General features: G+C 32.9%; 1 long non-coding RNA gene across 1 annotated transcript; it reads right to left on the bottom strand.

The window, feature by feature from the left end:
* Nucleotides 1-16,410: 16,410 nt before the first annotated feature.
* LOC138129712 (uncharacterized) lies at nucleotides 16,411-16,984 on the bottom strand. The gene is made up of 2 exons (XR_011159352.1): nucleotides 16,927-16,984; nucleotides 16,411-16,871 (listed from the first exon to the last, which is right to left on the bottom strand). It is a non-coding gene; the product is annotated as an uncharacterized lncRNA (long non-coding RNA).
* Between the last annotated feature and the right edge of the window lie 2,929 nt (nucleotides 16,985-19,913).

The raw sequence follows: 19,913 nt of genomic DNA, 5'->3' as shown, positions 1-19,913 counted from the left end.
CCCTACATCGATAGACGACTAAATACGCGTGCCGGGTTATTTCTGCCTACCAGAGCCAGAAGCTGCCGCGCGTTCGCTCGCCGAATAAAAAATAATTATTTTCTCAGAAAGTATACAGGCCACCGAATTAATTCTTTTTTAAAAACTTTTCCGATATCTTAGTTACATTTGACTCGCTGCATGTGTATCGAAATTTTTAACATTTCACATAGGTTCCAGCAGAGTGAAGTTCACTATGCGCATTTTTGATTCATCTGAATGTATTAATAGTTTTTTTCAAAACTCTCAATATTTGCGAAATTTCCAATTCACTATTGGAAGCGCTGTACTTTTTAGTATAAATATACAAAAAATCAAAATTATAGCTTCAATAGTTGAATTAACACAGCGTTAAATGTTACGAGAAACGTAGTGTTTCGAATTACACCCCAACTACGTATAAAAGCCGTTTTCAAAGTTCGATCTTATTAAAAAAAAGTTGTAGATGACCATTCCTTATGTCCCAAAATGTCCTCTACAAGATAGTATCGGTCTCATTTAGTTATACTTTGGAATCACTAGAAGTCATAATTTCGGTCCGATTTTGCTTCACTACTTGGCTTGGCTCGGCCCTTGATAGCGTACGCTGTGTCTGTGATTCTGTGAAAAGTGGCAAAGAAAGAACCGCTCGGCTGAATATTCATCAACTCTAATTAGTGCTCATAAATTCATTCGGTCGACTGTAAAAATTTGTTTCGTTGCTTGCTACGCTCTCTATCAGTGGCATCCAAAAGTAAAATTTCTTGCATACGGTTTTCCATTTAGGTGGCCAATCTAGTAATATAAAATCAAAGGTTATATCGTTTTATACCTTAATCGCAACTTTAATGAAAGACAACTTCAAAAACGTTCTCGTAATACGGCCGCCCAACCTGTATAACGCTGTTTTTCCTTGAAAACACTGAAAATTATCGTTTAACAGTGATGGTATACGTGGTCGTCAAATTGTTCTGAATATATTTTTCTAGAGTATTTTCCCAATAATTCGTAGAACAATAGCCTAAAAATAATTTTTTTGTTGACATCGATGTTTCGATTATGTAAAATCACCTACTTTATCGCATTTTCTTGAATGATTTTAAATTTGGTGGAAAAACAGCGTTCTCATTATTTTTTTAAATGGGCTGTAGAAAAATCTGTTTTATAGTATTACTTTTTTTCTTGAAGGAAAACAATAGAGACTCGGTGAAATAATAATCCTCACAAGCCACAGCACCAAAACTCATATAATTTTGTCATTTGCAGCATTCAAATTATTTCAAATTGATTTATCTCGGAATGATGTTTTCTGGATAACGCTGTTTTTCCACCCAATGCTTCAATTGTTATTATTGTTTTCTTAATTTATTAAACTTCAACACTAATAAAAAATAGCAATTTATTCAAAAATGTCCATGTACCTATGATGATACTAATACGTGGCCATATGCTAATGTATCTGTAGAATTGGGTAAAAGATGTCTTTTATCATCTTTCCAACTTAGAGACTTTTTCTTTACTTATTCAGTAAAAATATCATGTTTATGACTCCTGATCACTTTCTGTTTATGAAAGTATTCTTTTTGATTAAATAAGCAATTTTTGTAATCTTCAAAACTTATTTCTTTTTTTAATACTGTTTTCTTACTACCTTTTAAATTTTTCGAAACAGAATTTTTTGGGTTCTGTAACGGTACATTTTTTTTATCTTAAACCTATGTACTCTAATATCTTAATACCATTCAAGTCATCTTTGAATTTTCCTATTACTTTCTTATTTTTATCGGAATATAATGGATGATCCCCTTTGGATAATCAGATGTATCAAAATAGTCGGGATTGTTTTTCATAAATTCATAGAAATTGCCTTTTTAATCTCATATTTAAAACTATCGGTATCTCCATAAAGAAGTTTTATGTGTTCATTAAATTCTTTTTTAATTACATTGTAATGGAAGTTATACATTAACAATTTTGATAAATCTAATACAGCTTGCCCAATGTAAATTGGTTTTTTCACTACTAGTCTTAGTAGGCGTCACTATTGACTCTCGAACTGAACCCAGAAGTAGAATTTCTCTCCTACTAGTACTTAATCCTCCACCAATCGGCGGCACGGCAATTTTGCCGGAGTACATACACTATTACGGATAATACTATCAAGTAATAGTGCAGTGCTTATCAACATAATTACCGGCGTCTCACCTCCACGTTTTGACTTTTTTGTGTTTTATGTTCTGTGTCAATGTTAAGGAATTTCCTCACGATATGACATGAGTATAATAATACACCTTTTTGAATTTCAACCACCAATGTGTTACCTAAATCCAGAAATTTTAAATTTTTAAAAATAGATTGCGGTACTATTCCCGTTGCTGAAATTATAAGTGGTAAAATCGAATTTTTTTCTAAACACCAAAGATTTCTCATAGCAACGGAGAGCTCTAAATATTTATTAATTTTTGTGTTATATGTCTGTTATGTTATATCATTATTGTCATTAAATACATTGAATTTTTCATTTCTTGAATATTGAAAAGAAGTGTCAATGGTGTCGTTAATTTCAGTGGTAATCTCTCCAGCAATACTTTCCTGGAATTCTTCAATATCTCCTGTGTTGCTGATGTCGTTCCTTATTGAATTTAAGATTTTAAGATTAGAAAAAGTTCTGCAAAATATTTGTATTTACTTTAAAGGTTCTAAACAATGTATTGTTAATATTTTTACTTACATGTTTTTACGTAAGGCTCCAAAAAGCCAGGTATTTAAACAGATACAAATGCACGCTAATGAAATGTTATACAAATATCAACGATACCCCACCCACATAATTGCCAGATAAATTTTCGTACATAGTTGCCATACTTATCCACAATCATTTTGAAACACCCAATATAATGATTAACGTTCACAATCCGTACGTTAGATTATTCCATTCTATCGGTTCCTGTTACCAAATTTAAAGGCATGTTTAAAATTCGGCGTTTTAACGTACAGTTCGAGACACGGAATTTCGAGCATCACTGTCAATCATGCTGTCAATATACCGTCAAAAAATGTAAAACAGGCTTTACATTATTAACCTCAATTTTACCGTTTGCGACGATTTTGATTGACATGCGATTGACGTGAACAAAAACTAAATTTCAAAATTTGACTTTTGAATGTCAAGTTGACAATAAAGAGTGATTTACATTGCAATTTTTTGAAGTGACAGAAACATCATGAAATTCGGTGTCCCTAACTGTACATGCTACTTTAACATACTCGATACAGAATAGTCATTTAGTCATTAGCCAGAGTTATCTCTGAAATACCCATATTTATTCAGAAATTAACACCATCTAGGTTATGCAGCCAGTTACACAAGTACCCTCATGAAGTTGCATATATTGTTTGCACCAAGATTAGGCATGTATTGGGTGATTCAAAATGATTGTGGATAAGTATGGCAACTATGTACGAAAATTTATATGGCAACTCTGTAGGTAGGATAGAGTTGACATTTATTTGACAGTTCATAGTCGCGCAATTTTGAAAATTGTGAAGTCAATGCGCCATGATAGATATAAAAAAATCAAATGCACGCATATGAAATGTCATACAAATGTCAACTATACGTAGGCTTGCCCGACATCGATTGACGCATGACGCGCCGCCAAGCGGCGGAGCGCGGCGGTTTTCAAATAAATAATTTCGTATTCGACGACGTGTATAATCGGCTTTTTGAAAGTAAGAAATTCAAATTATTTAGAAAAAAAAATGAGTAATTAATTGGGGACGTGTTTGCTGTGTTTCGGGTTGCAAAAATACCGAAAAAAAGAATCGGTAATTGAAATTTGAATAATGTATACTGGGTGCCCCAAAATTCGCGGAACAACTCAATGAGGTAATGTCAATTCATGTTTGAAGATTTGAAGATATGGGGGCCCAAAAGGTGCAGCTTTGATCTCATTTATTTTAAATAATAAAAAAGATTTTGACTATTTGTCTTTTACTAGCCAGTGGCCTAATAATTTTGAACGATTGTGATCAGGTTTGCAATTATTTTCTCCCATTATTTCAAACATTTCCAAGTAGTAATTTTATGTTCGTTTTACCTCAAACAGCGTACGGCAACACGGCTTTGATTTTTCCCTCCCATTTCCATGGATACAACAAAAATTAAATATTTGCAGGCTATTGGGATGCATAGAATGTTTTTACATGTTGCCACATTTAGTGTAACGAATAGGTCCATATCTTCTACAAAAAAGAAGATTGATTTTTTTAAACATTTTTACCTGATCTCTTAATGACTACTTAACAACGTACTACTACGTTGTTCCGCGAATTTTGGGGCACCCAGTATACAGTGTGGAACAAAAGTATCACATATTGGCTGTAACTTTTTAATTTGACAATTTATGAAAAAATGTTTAATGTAAAAGTTGATTGGTGTATTATCCTGCATCATCTGGTATTTCTACTTTGTTCCTATCTTCTTTTGTTTCGCTGCTATGGCAACCAACTTTGGTTTTTTAAATAGCACCCATATTTAATTTGAAAAATTACGAAAAAATGTTTAATATAAAAATTGTTTGGTTTATTATCATGCATGACGTTCAACAAAAATTGTCAAATTTCCATGGCATTCTTTATATTGCATTTTATTACTTAGTAAGTTAATTTTATCACCTGATTTTATTTTTTTTTTTATTTTATTCTTTTTCCCCATAATGGCAAAACTGTATTTATGAATACAGAAAGATACGCTTGTTTGAAAATCACACAAAAAATGTATGGGTGCTATTTAAAAAACCAAAGTTGGTTGCCATAGCAGCGAAACAAAAGAAGATAGGAACAAACTAGAAAGACCAGATGATGCAGGATAATACACCAATCAACTTTTATATTAAACATTTTTTCATAAATTGTCAATTAAAAAGTTACAGCCAATAATTGATACTTTTGTTCCAGCCTGTATTTGATTGATGGCATGCATACTTGTTAACAACAAAGAACCTCTTATTAGTAAGAACTTAAAAAAAGCAATTAATTGTTACTTTTTATACAATAAATAAACAGTTAACGCATAACGCAGTTAATTTCAATTGCATGAATAATTTACATTATATAGTACGTTAAATATACTGGACAGAGTACGTCAAGCAAAACCTTTGAATATTAGGAATTATTGTCATCAAAACATTTTTTTGCACGACCAGCATATAATGAGCAACTTTACTCCCTAATTGTATGAAGTAAATCGGGTCTTTTTTCCCCTTGGGCAAAAAACCATAGCCAATTCAATCTTTTAATTATAAATTGTGTATAAATGTCTATTTACCATTGTTCAAAATATAGGTAAATTTGTTGTTACCTAAGCGACTTTAAAGCTTTAGTGTTTTAAGGGGCCGATTTTGCACGCATTTTAGTGTCAAAAATCAGAGATTATGATTCAGGTATAATAAAAAATGATTTTAAGGTAGACCTAGGTAAGTGTGACCACTTTTTTTCAAAATTTATCTTTGACGCCTTATATCTCCAGAATGCTGCAAGTAATGGCACCGAAATTGTTATTGTACATTGATTGAAGGTTTATGTGCTTGAAGTAATTTTTCCAGATCTGCTCAAGCCACATGAAAAATATTTTTTTTAGAAAGAATTGTTCGTCGGTCACACTTTACCCACTAATAGGGGGAAAGTGTGAAACCGGCCCACTATGTAAAGACGGTAAGGCTGCGTAAAGCAGTGATGGACAAGTGTGAATATTTGAGAAAAGTGATAAAATGTAAGAACAATTGTTGATTTTTACAAATTTTTGACAAGTTTCTAGAGATTTAGACCTGTCAATCCAATTTGAAATATAAAATCGCCCCTTCGTGCTACAGTGAGTTCTGGAAGACGGAGTAGTACATCCGCATCTGCCACATTGTCGACATCTTCACTTTGTGGGCACATAAATTTATTTTTAGTAAATTTAGTGAGCTTGACCATCCGTTTTCTGTTTTTTCTAATATTTTACCAATGAAATGCTTGAGGATCTTTTTGGTTGCATATTTGACGACTATCCAATTTCCGACACCAACAGACATTTCTTTGGGATTGTTTGTTAATATATCTTCTTCTTCACTAAAGTCTTCAGGATCATTATCATCTGCATCTTCTATATATGGAGGTTCTTAATCTTCACTTTCTTCGCTAGTTGAACTGTCTAGTCGCCTTTTCTTCTTTGCATTTTTAGTTTTAGTCACATTTTTTAAATTGTAATTTGGCTTCTTTTTCACTTATTTGACGGTATTTTTTGACTGTCCTCTTATCTTTTTGTTTTTTTGCTTTTCTAGCTTTTGTTTTTCCATCTCCTTCAGTCTTCGAAGATCTTCAGGTTGTGTAAGTACTTCCGCCTCTACTGCCACTCTTTTTTTTTTGAGGTTCGTTTGATTCCTTTTTACTGTGATGAACCTTCTGGACTTCTGGAGTAAGAGTCCTTCAAAAGACGTAGCACTGGAAGTAGATGCTTTTTCGTTCAATAATTGTTGATCGTTTTGTCTTATGGTGACATCTAGCATTTCCGGTGCGTTTTCTTGAGGCCGCTTTTGTTCTTCTTTAAATTGTTTCCACCTTTTTAAGGCTTCTGGATCGTATTTATTATCCGGTACAACTTGCGAATTAAGAGGGTGTATTCCAGACTTTTTAAACCCACATCGTTCCATGTTTGACCAATAATATATTCAGAAAACGTCTTTTTTCCTAATTTAATGCCTACATTTCTTCTTGCAAATTCTACAAGTTTTACCTTGACAGTCTTACTATAGTTTAATTGTCTGTGATCAAAACCACAGACCAATAACGAATTAAGACTGTTAAAGTCCATATAAAACCTAGGAGACGTGGACGATGCTAGCGCAACCCTAGTGTAGGGCCGAACTAAATAACCGTATTTAGTCGATGATGAATCGACTATTTACGTTTACAGCGGGAAATTTGATTTATTCAAAAAATCAGATTTGTTCGTTTCAAAAATCTTTATTAATCATTGTCAAAAATTGGCTAATCAATTTCGTTATGATAAAAATGATAAAATAATCCAAAACGACTTTCGTACTTGTCCCGAGCCTCTTCAACCTGCGATGTCGAAGCCTGACTAACTTGTTTGAATTGTTTTTGACCAAAAAGTTCGTATTCGGTAAGTAATACTTTCGAAAAAAAAGTTATTACAAAAAATGTTATTTTCAGAATTGAAAAAAGGTGGATAAAGGTTTTAGATACTTCTGGAATACTTTCTTCAAAATTACAAAATTCACTCACTTGGCAAGACCACTTTTCAGAAAATTATTCTACAAGTTCTCAAAAAACTAGATTTTATAGGTCTCCCGTGCCATTCCCATCAGTTTTTCGTTCCAAATTCACAGTGTCACAAAATAACAGTTTTTTTAGACAATTCGACGATTTTAATGACTATGTAAATTACAGAAGTGGTGATTTCTGATCCTGAAGTTATCCCAGAACGTGCACATTCATCAAAATCCTCAGGCAAAGTGTTATAGGTTTTTCAACGTACCAAAATTTGTGAACTCAATCTCAGAGAAAAGATAATCTATTACATGGATCGTTATAAGCGAAAAACAATTTCAAAATTCAAACCTTTATAAGAAAACTCTAAAAATAATGAAATAAAATGTTTGGGTAATTGTTTGTCTTTGGTTTTTTTTTAATAAATAAAACCATAATATGAAAATAGGTAAATAAAAACAAAAAAATATGTCCGTATGCAACTAATTATACATTCGATTGCAATAATTAAGGAATATGCAACTTACTATACATCTAGTTCGGCCCTACGTTAGCGCGTCGCTAGTATCGCGCGTCGCTGAAATTTGAATAGATCTAGACAGTCTTATTATGTTTAATTGTCTGTGGTTTTGATCACAGACAATTAAACTATAGTAAGGCTGTCAAGAGGGATTACATTTTTGGAGAAGCGCTCAAGTGGCGCTGCCCGAGCGTTAGGTCCATGGATTTATTAGTACTGGATACGGTGTACAGCCATTATAGTTGAACAAGACGTACCATCTATTTCTGTCGCTCTCAACGCATTATCTGAGTATTAGCACTATCCTTTAGCGAGTCCCCCGACTCTGATTGGTTTAAATTCTCATTATTTATTACTCTCCTGTCATTCGTGTCATCTTTTTTCTAATCTGTTTCTCTGAAGTTTGCATAGTTCGAGAGTATTTGAACCGTTAACTTTATCAAGTATTATTGTTTTAGAACTTGAACATATTAAGAATGACTAATTCGTCTAAAGCCAGGTATTTTTCACTCTAATGTGAAACACTGACAATGCTGTTGGTAAAGATTTCACAAAAGGAAATCCAGGTTTGGACTACAAAGGTGAAGAGAGTTGTCTGCCTTCAACAACTATACTTTTGTGAACCACTTAACTTTAATTTGTGCGTAAATTCAAACTCACAAGTATCCATGAAACTTACAAAAAACACCAAAATAAATATTAATCGTAACAGATTCTTATATTTATTCATTATTAAATATGTAATACAACTTTGTTAAGTTTACTTCTTATCTTGTTTTTGTTTAGAGCTTTCGCAGTTTTCTTACATTCGTAGTGTATTTCCATTTGCTCGTCAACATGTTGGATCATATTTACATGTCGTTTTGCTTTTTTAGGGCTACTAAAATGCTCTACTGTTACATCTGCATTATATCTCGAATCTATTGATTGAGTAGCCGTAGTTTTATTTTCTAACAATTTTTAAAAATAGGTAAGTAAGTTATGAAAGAGAAATTAAATATTTAAGTTTTATATACGCTCTACCTTTGTTGCCACTACAATGTTCTTCTGCGAAATTGAGATTAAAGGGGGCATTAGGTGTGGTAGGAAAATTCAGGTATTGTGAAGAATTCCGAAAATGTTTTGAACAAATAACCGCATCGTTTGCAACTTTGATTGTCTCTTCCACACTGATATCCATTTGTTTCTTAAGAAGGTTTCTTTTGGAAAACTGAAATCATTTTTTCACCCAGGTCTTCGGTATTTGTAAAGAATTGTCTATTTTAGGTACATTCCAATGAAAAGATAAGTCTTGTCTTGAAGAACTATAAGGAGTAAAACAAATTCTGCAGGTTTTCATTATTGCAATTATTCCATTTTACGAATGCAGGAAGCTTTATGACAGTTCAGACCACAGGTTCAGACTTTTGAATTAATTTCAAACTTCAAAATTGACATTTGCGAAACATCAAAACGACATACGTATTGTAATAACAGAGAGAAACATATTTTAATACAGGTTAGAATGAAATGGGGGAAGGTACCGAAGTCTGTGATATGTTTTTTCAAAGTCGACATACGTTTATAGGGTATTGCCGTATCCAGTACTAATAAATCCATGGTTAGGTCAAACTAATGTATAACAAGTTGCATATCTGATTAGTTTATGTAGGTATAGCTAGTTGCCTATTTTCTCAGTTTGATTTATTGGTATGTACTTATTTTTAAAAAAAATTAAAACGATTAATTAAATGTTAAACATTTTAATGCAAACTCAAACATATACAACAAATAACATTTTTCACATTTAAACAAAAAAAAAATACAATACTAAACAATTAAAAAAAAAATCAATTTATACCAGATATATGTTGAAGGATATTTATTCGCCGCTGATATTTTTTAGCTTTATTTTTTTCATCAAATTTTCTTTGAATAAGTAGTTTTAAAAACTACTAATTTAATGGTTAGATACAAAATGTCCTTTTTAATTTCGTTTTTGTGCATGTTACAGGTAATCCAATTAAAATTTACCTTATTTACAATAGTTGCTTCCATCTTGTGTATTATATTGTTAATTTCTCCACACTTATCCAGATAAAAAACAACTGCATCAAAAATTTCAGCCACGCAAAGGCATACATTTTCAGTTGCATAATTCAATCTCAGTTTTTTATCGTACTCTTTGTACAGAGTAAAAATGTGACTTTGATTTAAATTTTCGGTTGTTAATGTCGTTTTACAACTATCACAATTAAAGCTTTTTTTCAATTTTTTTATTACATAGGTTAATGCCTGTAAGTCATAACCGTCGGAAAATGCATTATTTTTATCAAAAGTAGGAACTTGAAGAGTTAACAGTTCATTTACGCTTTCATTAACTGAAGGTGTCAATATTTCTTTTTGGGACAAAAAATTTCGCAGATTATCCCAAATTTTACCTTCATCTTTTTCACAATTTTCAGAATAACTTTTGTTTGAAATTAAATTATTTAAAATAGTAGTTTTCAAGGTAGAAATAAATTGAAAACAATTTGGATTATTATGACCAGCACCATATTGTCTAATTACAGCAAACAAATTTTCAACTGGATCTTGATTCAGCATTCGTGTTCGTAAAAATTTGAAATCGGCTTTATTACATACATTCCATAGCATTTTTATGGCTTCAATGTTGTTAAGCCAACCGTGTTTAAATGGCATGTCTTCCTTAATTTGCCCTGATTTTTCGTTAAAAAATTGCCATGTCTTAATTTTTAATTTCATGTTTTCCCAAAAATTCCAGTGACAAGAATTAGAAGTTAACGCACACCTCAGTCGTGGATTACACTTATTAATTTTGATTCCGGTTGAATTAAAACTATCAAATAGATCATTTAAGTCTTGAACAAAATATGCAGTTTCTAATGCTTCGCATGACATTTGATTGCAATCTACCATTGTTTCTAAAGCTGCAGCCATTGAAGCACTAAATGTTTTTGCAGCTACAGAAACTTTCATTTTTAAATGACGGTATTTATTTACGTAAAGATAACATTCTCTAATTTTTCGTAATGTTTGAAAACGTCTGTTTTTGTCATGTTCATAAGCTTTTCTCAAATACAAAAATTTTGCCTTTTTTATTTCTTCGTAATATATTGTATATTTTAGTAATGCATTGCGAGTTGACTTTAACAAATGTGGAACATCGTAGAAACATATGACTTGTTGTAAATTTATAAAGAAATAAGGTCTTAAAGGTTCAACATTAGATTCAGTTTTTAGTAAATTTATAGCTTCCACATTTGTTGCAGCTTGATCACAAACTGTGCAAACTATTTTCAAACCAATTTTTTGTAATTCTGTTATGACTTCGGTAATTAAAAATTTTAAATTTTGACTTTTAACAGTGTCTTTTACAAAATAGTAGCTGATGGGTTGTTTCCACCCTGAACACAGGCCTTGAACCATAAATACTAGGGCATGGTTAGCAAGGTTTTTATTACGACCTAATGATCCTAAATCCTCATACCCAATAATTTTATCTGTTGATCTTGAATATGTTAAATTTGTACTTAAAGCTACTTCATCAAATATTAATTTGCATATTTTATTTTTAGAATCCATTTTCTGCACTCTTATTTTAAGTTTCTCAAATAACTGTAAATTGATACCTGAGTCAAACGGAATGTGCTTAAAAAAATTATGAAGGGTTGTTCTTGATGGTAACTTTAAAAAATGTCGTAAAAACCTATAAGACCTCGGTCCTCTTTTATACAGTGCTAAGGCAAAAATTTTGTTTTCATTAGACCACGATGGATTTAACTTTTTGGCATTTCGAAACTGTGATTTAATAAATTCCATTGCAACTGAATTGAAGTGTAGTTCTAAATGGTCAATAATTTGACTTTGCGTTAACTTTTTAAAATTTCAGGCGATATTTTTAGAATCGTGCAAAAGATTTTTTAATTTTGAAATTGTTTTTCGCTGATTTCGGTCCATATAGTAAATTTTTCTACCTTTTGAAGTAAGACTACTAACTTTCTTGCATTCAAATACTTGCAACACACTAGAAGATTTTGTTGGGTGTCTATTTTCGGCCTTGGGCATAACAGGAGGGATTATATTCTCTACATTGGGATTTTCAGTAATCGTAGAATTTTGAATTTGTTCAGCTGTTTGTTTATTGAATTTTCATTGTCTTCACGAAAAAAAATCGACGGCAGGGCGTATTTATGAAGTCTTGTTTTTTGAGTATTTGTAAAGAAATTGTTGCTAAAATGTTTCTCGCAAATAAAGGCATTATCTGTTTTGAAGGGTGGTGCCACATTTAAAGCTTCTATCCATCGTTCCCTTTGTTCTTCTAGTTTTGGAAATTTAAAAAAATGTTTATTTTTATCGCCGATCTTATAAAATGATCCACAGTTGTGGACAAAGCATTTATGTTTAATTTTGCCCATTTCCAAATAAATAAAATAAAAATCGCGAGCTGAAAAAACATATTTCGTATTTTTTCAAAAAGAAAAAGAAAACTTACCAAATAAAAAGAAATTATCTCAAGATACTGGTTTTGTAGAACAATTTATAGAATTTATTGATGAAATCGATATGTCAGAAATTAGAAAATTCAAAATTGTTAATGACATTATTAATTAATTTTCAAATCAACCTCCTCTTTAAACGGAAATTTCCGACCGGATTAACGTGTAAACTCGGTAATTTAGTTTGGCCTAACTAAGGTACTATATCTTTAGAAGGTAGCGCCATTCCGCTCCACAATTTTTCGCCTCGAAATTAAAAGAGAGGACATTATCGATAAATCCTGTGAGTGTGACAAAGATAGAAGTATACACAATTTTCAGGGATGTTTGTATCGTGTCAAATAGATTAACTTAACATTGCTCGAAATTAAAAGAGAGGGAGATATATCTCCGCACCGTTGGCGATACCTTCGTGATATAGTACCTTAGGCCTAACGCTAGAGCAGCGCTAGTGTTGTCAGTGTCTCCCATGTTTTATACGGGTTTTAAAAGTCTTAATTCTATTGATGGTCTGTGATCAAAACACACGTGTAGGTGTCTTTTATCCGTACATTCTGGAGCGAACTACTATACCCACAAATTAACATTGGACCAACACAAGTATGTCACAATAGATGGCGCTCAAATATAATTTGTTCAAAGTTGGTAGAACTGACTAATTTGTATAGTAGGGTGCCTCGTTGAAAATTGTGGGGCGGGGGAAAAAGTAACTCGTGACGTCAACCCAGAAATTTTGAGTGTTTGAATAGAAACCAAGGTTTATAAGCTCCGTGGGGTTTACTGGGTGGTTTTTTGGGTTTTATTCTACTGAGGGAACTCCTAATGCGTGATCGTCAGACTCTGTAGTAAAAGATTAGTGCATTATGACGTCACGAGTAATTTTTTCAGGGGGAAAAATTCAAACTATTGTTTTAAATGGCAACGAGGTAACCTACTATACAAATTAGTCAGTTCTACCAACGCCTGAGGAACTTTACTTCATATTCATTTTCTACCTTATTTTCTCGAGTAACTACACCAACAAAGTAAATCTTCTTTTTATCGAAAAACTCCACTAACACATAGTCATCTACTTTTGGTGGTCTATCTAGTTCTTTGGTAAGGCATAGTAGAGGTTCTTCCTCAAACCAATCTGCGTCATCCGAAGAATCATGAGGTATAAACTCTTCTTTTTCTGAGGAATCATAATTGTCCATTATTTTCCTTTTAAGTTGTTTAGAATTTTTCAGTGCTTGTTTCCTCATTTTCTCGTTATGTTTTTCTTCAATGGCATCTTTTTCGGGGGTATCAGTGGGAATGAAGCTTCGTCCCCTCTCTCTAGGTTTTCTATTTAGTTTTCTTTCCTTAGCCTTCGGATATCCTCTAAATTCTTGTGGACTTAAAAGCTTCTTATCTTCTTTTTTCTCTAGTACATTTTGCGAAGTTGTTGCTTTGTCAATTTCCAAATTCTCTTGTTGTGAGTCTGTCCGGTTCGAAGTTGAAACAGTATTTTCCATCTCAACCCTGTTCATTATTTCTTCATCTCCAGTTGTATTATTTTTTAATTCTCTATCGGTGACCTGGCTTAGAGCAAAGTCGTCGTCCGTAAAAATAAATTTGTCGAAAGGATAAATTCCCGTTCTTCGAAAACCAGATCGTATATTGGATGGTGTCATTGATCGTTCAAAAGCTGTATTAACACAGGAAGCGATTTCATAAATACTGATAGGTAAACCAGGATGCTGTAACAACCATGCTTGGACTGCCGCATCATAATATCCTTTAAACGCAGAATAGACAGAAATATCTAATGGTTGGGTTTTGTTAGAGGTATGCGGAGGTAGCGTTAAGATAACAACACCATTTTCTTTGGCTATTTTTAAAGCTTCTATAGCAAGATGGCTATCATGGTTATCCATGATTAATAAAGAAGGGTTTGCCAAACTACTTGATGTATGATGCACAAAATGTCTTATCACAGCTGGAAATATTTCCCTATTCATCCACCCGGAGTCGGAGACTAGACCTAAGGTGCCTGTTGGTGCACCAACGGTCATTCGATGTTTTAGTTTTTCCTTGGAAACACCATTACTGGAGGAATAGTATTTCCAGATGCAGACACTATACAACAGGTTGTTACTAAAATGCCTCGCTCTCCGCTGCTGCAAGTGTTGACTTGCTTAACTCCTTTCTGTGCTACAATTTTCTTAGGTTTGTGAACAGTAGTTGTCGACGTTTCGTCCAAATTATATATTCGTGTGCCATCAGCCAACGCATCGTAGCGTTTGTAAATATTTTCTAAATTATTAAAAAATATATCCACATTGTGTATTAGATTGTGGATTAGAAAAAATCCAAATAATTTCAACAGAGACCAAGGGGTTGAGCTTTCTAGCACGTGGAATTCCGTCATTCGACATGCGTACATGCACCCCCCCACTAACTTCAGTCACCGAGCCACGCCTACCACCCCCACCACCAATCCCACGGGGACCACTCCCACCACTAACCATATAAATAGCCCAACACGGAATAGACCAAACCAGTTTATTTACAAGCTCCGAAGAAGATAGCAGCATGGCTATTGAAACGTCAGCTACCCAGCAATCCAGACGACCGCGGCACAACCCGGAAAACAATAACCCTAGTGTTTAATCTAAATTTCATGAATAAAAAAGCAGTAAGTTAATAAATAGAAACAATAATTAACGATAACTCAGATATATTACGGATTTAAAAAATCAACTCTCATCTTCGAATTCTTCCGATTAATCCGAATCGTCATCAGACGGTCTATAATCAGTGGTTCCACGGTCACTTCAATACGCACATCCAATTCCCACATCAGCTGTTCTTTAGTTTAACAGTATCTTCAACATCATGTTTTTTCGAATATGGATAAGGGCGACTTACTTTTTCGTTGAACATAATTTGTTCTGTGCAGCCCATCGATAATCAAGTATAAAAACCCTTGACCAAACTAGCCTTTAAATTAATACCTAATTGACAATGACACGAACTGACATTAATGCATTTATTGTGGCTAATGGCATCATGGATTGAAGTAATTTACAAAATTGAAATAGGAATCTAGTGAACTATTGAAAGTGTATATTTGGCTGCCTGACTTTTTCTACAGCAATAAAAAATGAACTATAGTTTGTCTCAATTGTAAATTTCCACCACCTGTTGAATTATGTTGGCAAAATAAAAATATTTCTAAATTGGGGATTCTTAATAACCAAAGTTGGCAATATAATTATTTCACAAACATGATTCGAAAACATTAAAATTGGTTCATAAGTTTGTTTTGCTTTTAAAATTTGATTTTCTACCTACTTACTTGCTGCATTTTAAAAAAGGTTTTCGTTCTTTTCCTTTATTCTAAAATTTTGAGTTGTAAAAACGTAAATTGACAGATAACCTAACAAATACAATCTGACGCATTTTTTACCAAACAGTGTTGCCGGTTGTATTTCCAAAGTAGAACGCAGTGTTGGTGGAAATTTAGAATTGAGACAGACTTTATATCGAGTGTTCAAATGAAATCCTGGGCTGGGAAGGCGTTGTAAACCGTCAATTGTTGTGCTTTTTTAAAGTATAGATTGACAGTTATAATTCAGTAATTAGAGCATGTTGACAGCTAACCTAAAATGTATAAACAAAAAAATATTTCTGTTTTTGTTCGTTCTTTGCAATGTTGTTCACAAAAAATAGAGTAACAAACGATTCCAATTCTCGAAGCATCCTTTGCTGAAAACAAACATGTTCAATTATGTTCCGATTAAACAGATCTGATGTTCCAATTAGGGCATTTTCAAGCACAGTGTCTGGGATTTTATTAAAGTTGTTCATCTCAATGCATATGATGGTACCCATGAAACGAAACTTTGAAATGCCAAAACTGTACCTACACCTGCACAGCGTTTCCTTTCCAGTGCTTCACCATGTAAATTGTCGCGTTTTAAAATTGGATAGTAACCCACGATGTCAGAAATTATAAACATCAAATACGCGTCTGGAGATTATTTCAGCAAGATTTTACGAATTTTGGGAAGTGGAGAACTTTTTGGTAAATTAATTACCTGGAAAAATGTTTAGATCTAAATAAAGCACAACTTGACATAAATATTAGTTTTTATTGCAGACGTTCACAATAAATGCTGAAAATGTGCACCCTCTTGTTGTAGGCATAGCGTAGCCCGCCTTCTAACTCCATTTCTGATGACATGCTCAAGAACCACTGGATCTTCATTTATTTGATCAATTTTCATCCGTATTCTGTTTTGAAGTTCTGCCAGATCATTTATGGGGGTGTTATAAATGGAATTTTTCAGAAATGGCCACAAAAAAAAAATCGCAGGGTGTGAGATCACAAGATCTGGGAGGCCAGTTATTGAGTGTGTTTCGACTAATACGCCTGTCAGCGTAGAAATTGGATAAGAAGTTTATTGTAGCGCCAGTTGTATGCGCTGTTGCGTCATCTTGTTGAAAATACCCATAAATTAGTTCACCATCATGAAGTTCATTTAAAAACGGTGTTAAAATTTCAGCATGATATCTTTCTCCATTGATATTGCCTGCAAATATGTTTGAGATAATAAACATGAGTAACAAATGATTACAGTAATTTACCTTGGAAAAAATATGGGCCAATAATCCTACGTTGGCTAATAGCAGCCCAAACTCCAATAAATAAATGCAGATCTTCTTTTAAAAGTTTTTGACAAGTTCCAACAGAAAGATCAACCTGTTGTGACAAATGCCGAATTGAAGTTGTAGGTGAATCTTCCATTATTTGTTGAACATTCCCAATTACTTCCTGAGTACGTTTCTTTACTTGGCCACTTCCTTCTTTTCGTCCAATAGTACCACTTTCTCGAAAATTATTTAAACAAAGATGGAGAGTTTGTCGAAATTGCTCATACACAATTGCAACAATCGGAAATCGTTCCTGGAACTCCTCAAAACATGCACTGACAGAATATTCCCAGTTGCCATTAACTTTTGTTCCGTTTCGAAAATGGGCTTCCACCATGAAAACTTTATGTTCTCGTAACAAAACCATTGTAAACACACCTTGGCTGGGTTTTAAAAAAAACGAAAATCAAACTATTGAAATTCTCGAAAGCACTGGGAGACCACAAAAGACGAAGTCATTCATGTCAAACGGCGGGAAATTCAGACTACACTGTTACAAACGGTTTGATTTTTCCAACGCCTACTCAGCCCAGGATTTCATTTGAACACACGATAGTATGGGTAACATATCCACTTTTTCGGAATTAAAGGGCATTTTTTTAGAATTTATAACTCCGACAACTATTTCCAAATTTTTGAAGTATTTGATTACTGATGTCATCCATGACAGTAATATTCAATGCAACCTTTTAAAAAGTAAATTGTGTTGCCTATTTTATAGTTTTAAGGGGGGAACCGATAAAATGGACACAGTGTAAGCAACACACACAAAGGCGATTTGCCTTTTGATCAACCTACGATATTCCTTAAATCTCTGGTAATAATATACATTATTTGAATTCTTGATCTCGTGAAAAAAATCGTACTTTAGTTTAATGTACACTTCTATTAAAAAAAAAGCGTACACGTATTGAGGGATACTGTAAATGGGGATAAAATTAATTAATCGTTTCCAAGAAAACGTATTACTGACATTTTGTATGTATGTCAAATGTGTGAACATTGTTTTTTATAAATTTTTAAATTGTTGTTAGATTGTTGAGAATTGCCTTTTTCCATAAATTTGAGAATAAAAGTTTGAATTGTGCTTGTAGTAATTGGTAATACGTGCCTAATAAATAAGGCAAAACATTTATACATATTAAAATCTCTGAAGAACACATCGATCAAATCCAGCTATCATCACGGGTTTTGTTACAGGTTTCTAAGTAACAACAATTAAAAGATAGGTTTACGATATGGCAATCTAGCCAAAATTGTGCTCACTACTTGTACGCTTTTTTTTTTAATAGAAGTGTACTGTCCCTCCGCCACCCGGCGACACGGCAATTTTGCCGGAGTACATACACTATTACGGATATTACTATCAAGTAAGAGTGCAGTGCTTATCAACATAATTACCGGCGTCTTGCCTCCGCATTTTGACTTTGTTGTGTATTATGTTCTGTGTCAATGTTAAGGAATTTCCTCACGATATGACATGAGTATAATAATATACCTTTTAATGTTATTAATAACAGAAGAAGTGAACCAACATGGAAACTTATTATTTTTTCTATTGTTTGTGTTGTGAGCTGGAACGTGCTTATCTAGCACATTAAATAAATATTGGTAAAATTTGTCAACAATATCATTGATCTCACAGTAATAGTTAAGAAATGACCAGTCAGTAGCTAAAAGTTCCTGATGCAATAGGACATAATTAGCTCTCTTAAAATTTTCGTTGTAACATTATTAGATAAATTTGTATCATAAGTAGCCTAACTTACAAATATTGAGAGTGCGGGGTGGTAACAGTCCTCATTCACAAATTGTGTTTGGATAAATTGTGGTATATTAAAGTATTATAATATTGTCAGTGGACACAAAACTATGTTCAAAATAGTTACAGAAAATAGTCAGTTCAAATAAAGATGGGGTTCTAGGAAAATAAACAACAAATATAAAAAGCACATTTTTACCTAAGAAACATCTATAACCAACAATCTCTATGAGATAATTAAGTACCACACGCAACTCCGAGACATCTATCTGGTCTATTTTTTAGTGTGGATTTAGCAGCTAAGAGAACACCACCTCCTCTGAAAACATTCAAGAGGTTATAATTACGGTCACATCTAATAACTTTATACAGGGTGTTTTTTAAAGTTGTGCAGAAATTTTAACCACGAGCTACTGGCTTCATGTACAACTCGGAAAAAAATATTTAAAAAATTCTACAGGCTGTCCCAAAAATGGCGTACTAACGATGCACTACGGTGTAGAAGAGACTATCGTAAACGTCAGAAAAATCTTAAAAAATTCTATTGGACTTATTTGTTGATTTGGCAGTCTTTGAAAGTGGCATTTAACAGGTAAATTATTTCAAAATATATTTATTAAATTGTCATGACAGCTACATCTAATCGTACATATTATCACAAAGTACAAGATTATTCACTACCAATATCTAATCCTGCATAATAGAGAATTTAGAAGCTTTGGAAATCGAAAAAATTATTTTAAATCCACTAGGGTAACATTGCATGGTAATGTTGTACGAGTACATCTTTGTTTACATTGTATTACTGTTAATAATAATAATAATAAAAATTAATTTTTTTGTCTGAAAAATTTTTTCCATATTTTTTTCGTGTACATTTAAACATCCTCGATACGGTAGTAAGTAGTTAGTACGCCATTTTTGGGACACCCTGTATTTTTTTTAATTGTTTTTAGTATTCTACGTTGTTCCACAACCTCGTTGGTTAAATTTCGGCACATTTTAAAAATACACCTTTGTATACAGGGTGCGTCTACTAAAACTTTATATCCGAATATCTTTTTTAATTATCAATTAAGGTAAACAATATTTAGCAATATTATATTTCTCAATGACCTCTTGACATGTGCTTAACAAAAGTTAACGAAACCTCCAAGGA

This window comes from Tenebrio molitor, chromosome 4 (assembly GCF_963966145.1).
Source record: "Tenebrio molitor chromosome 4, icTenMoli1.1, whole genome shotgun sequence".
NCBI classification, from domain to species: Eukaryota; Metazoa; Arthropoda; class Insecta; order Coleoptera; family Tenebrionidae; genus Tenebrio; species Tenebrio molitor.
The sequence above is the reverse complement of the archived record's forward strand: the minus strand, read 5'-3'. Positions and strand labels throughout refer to the sequence as shown.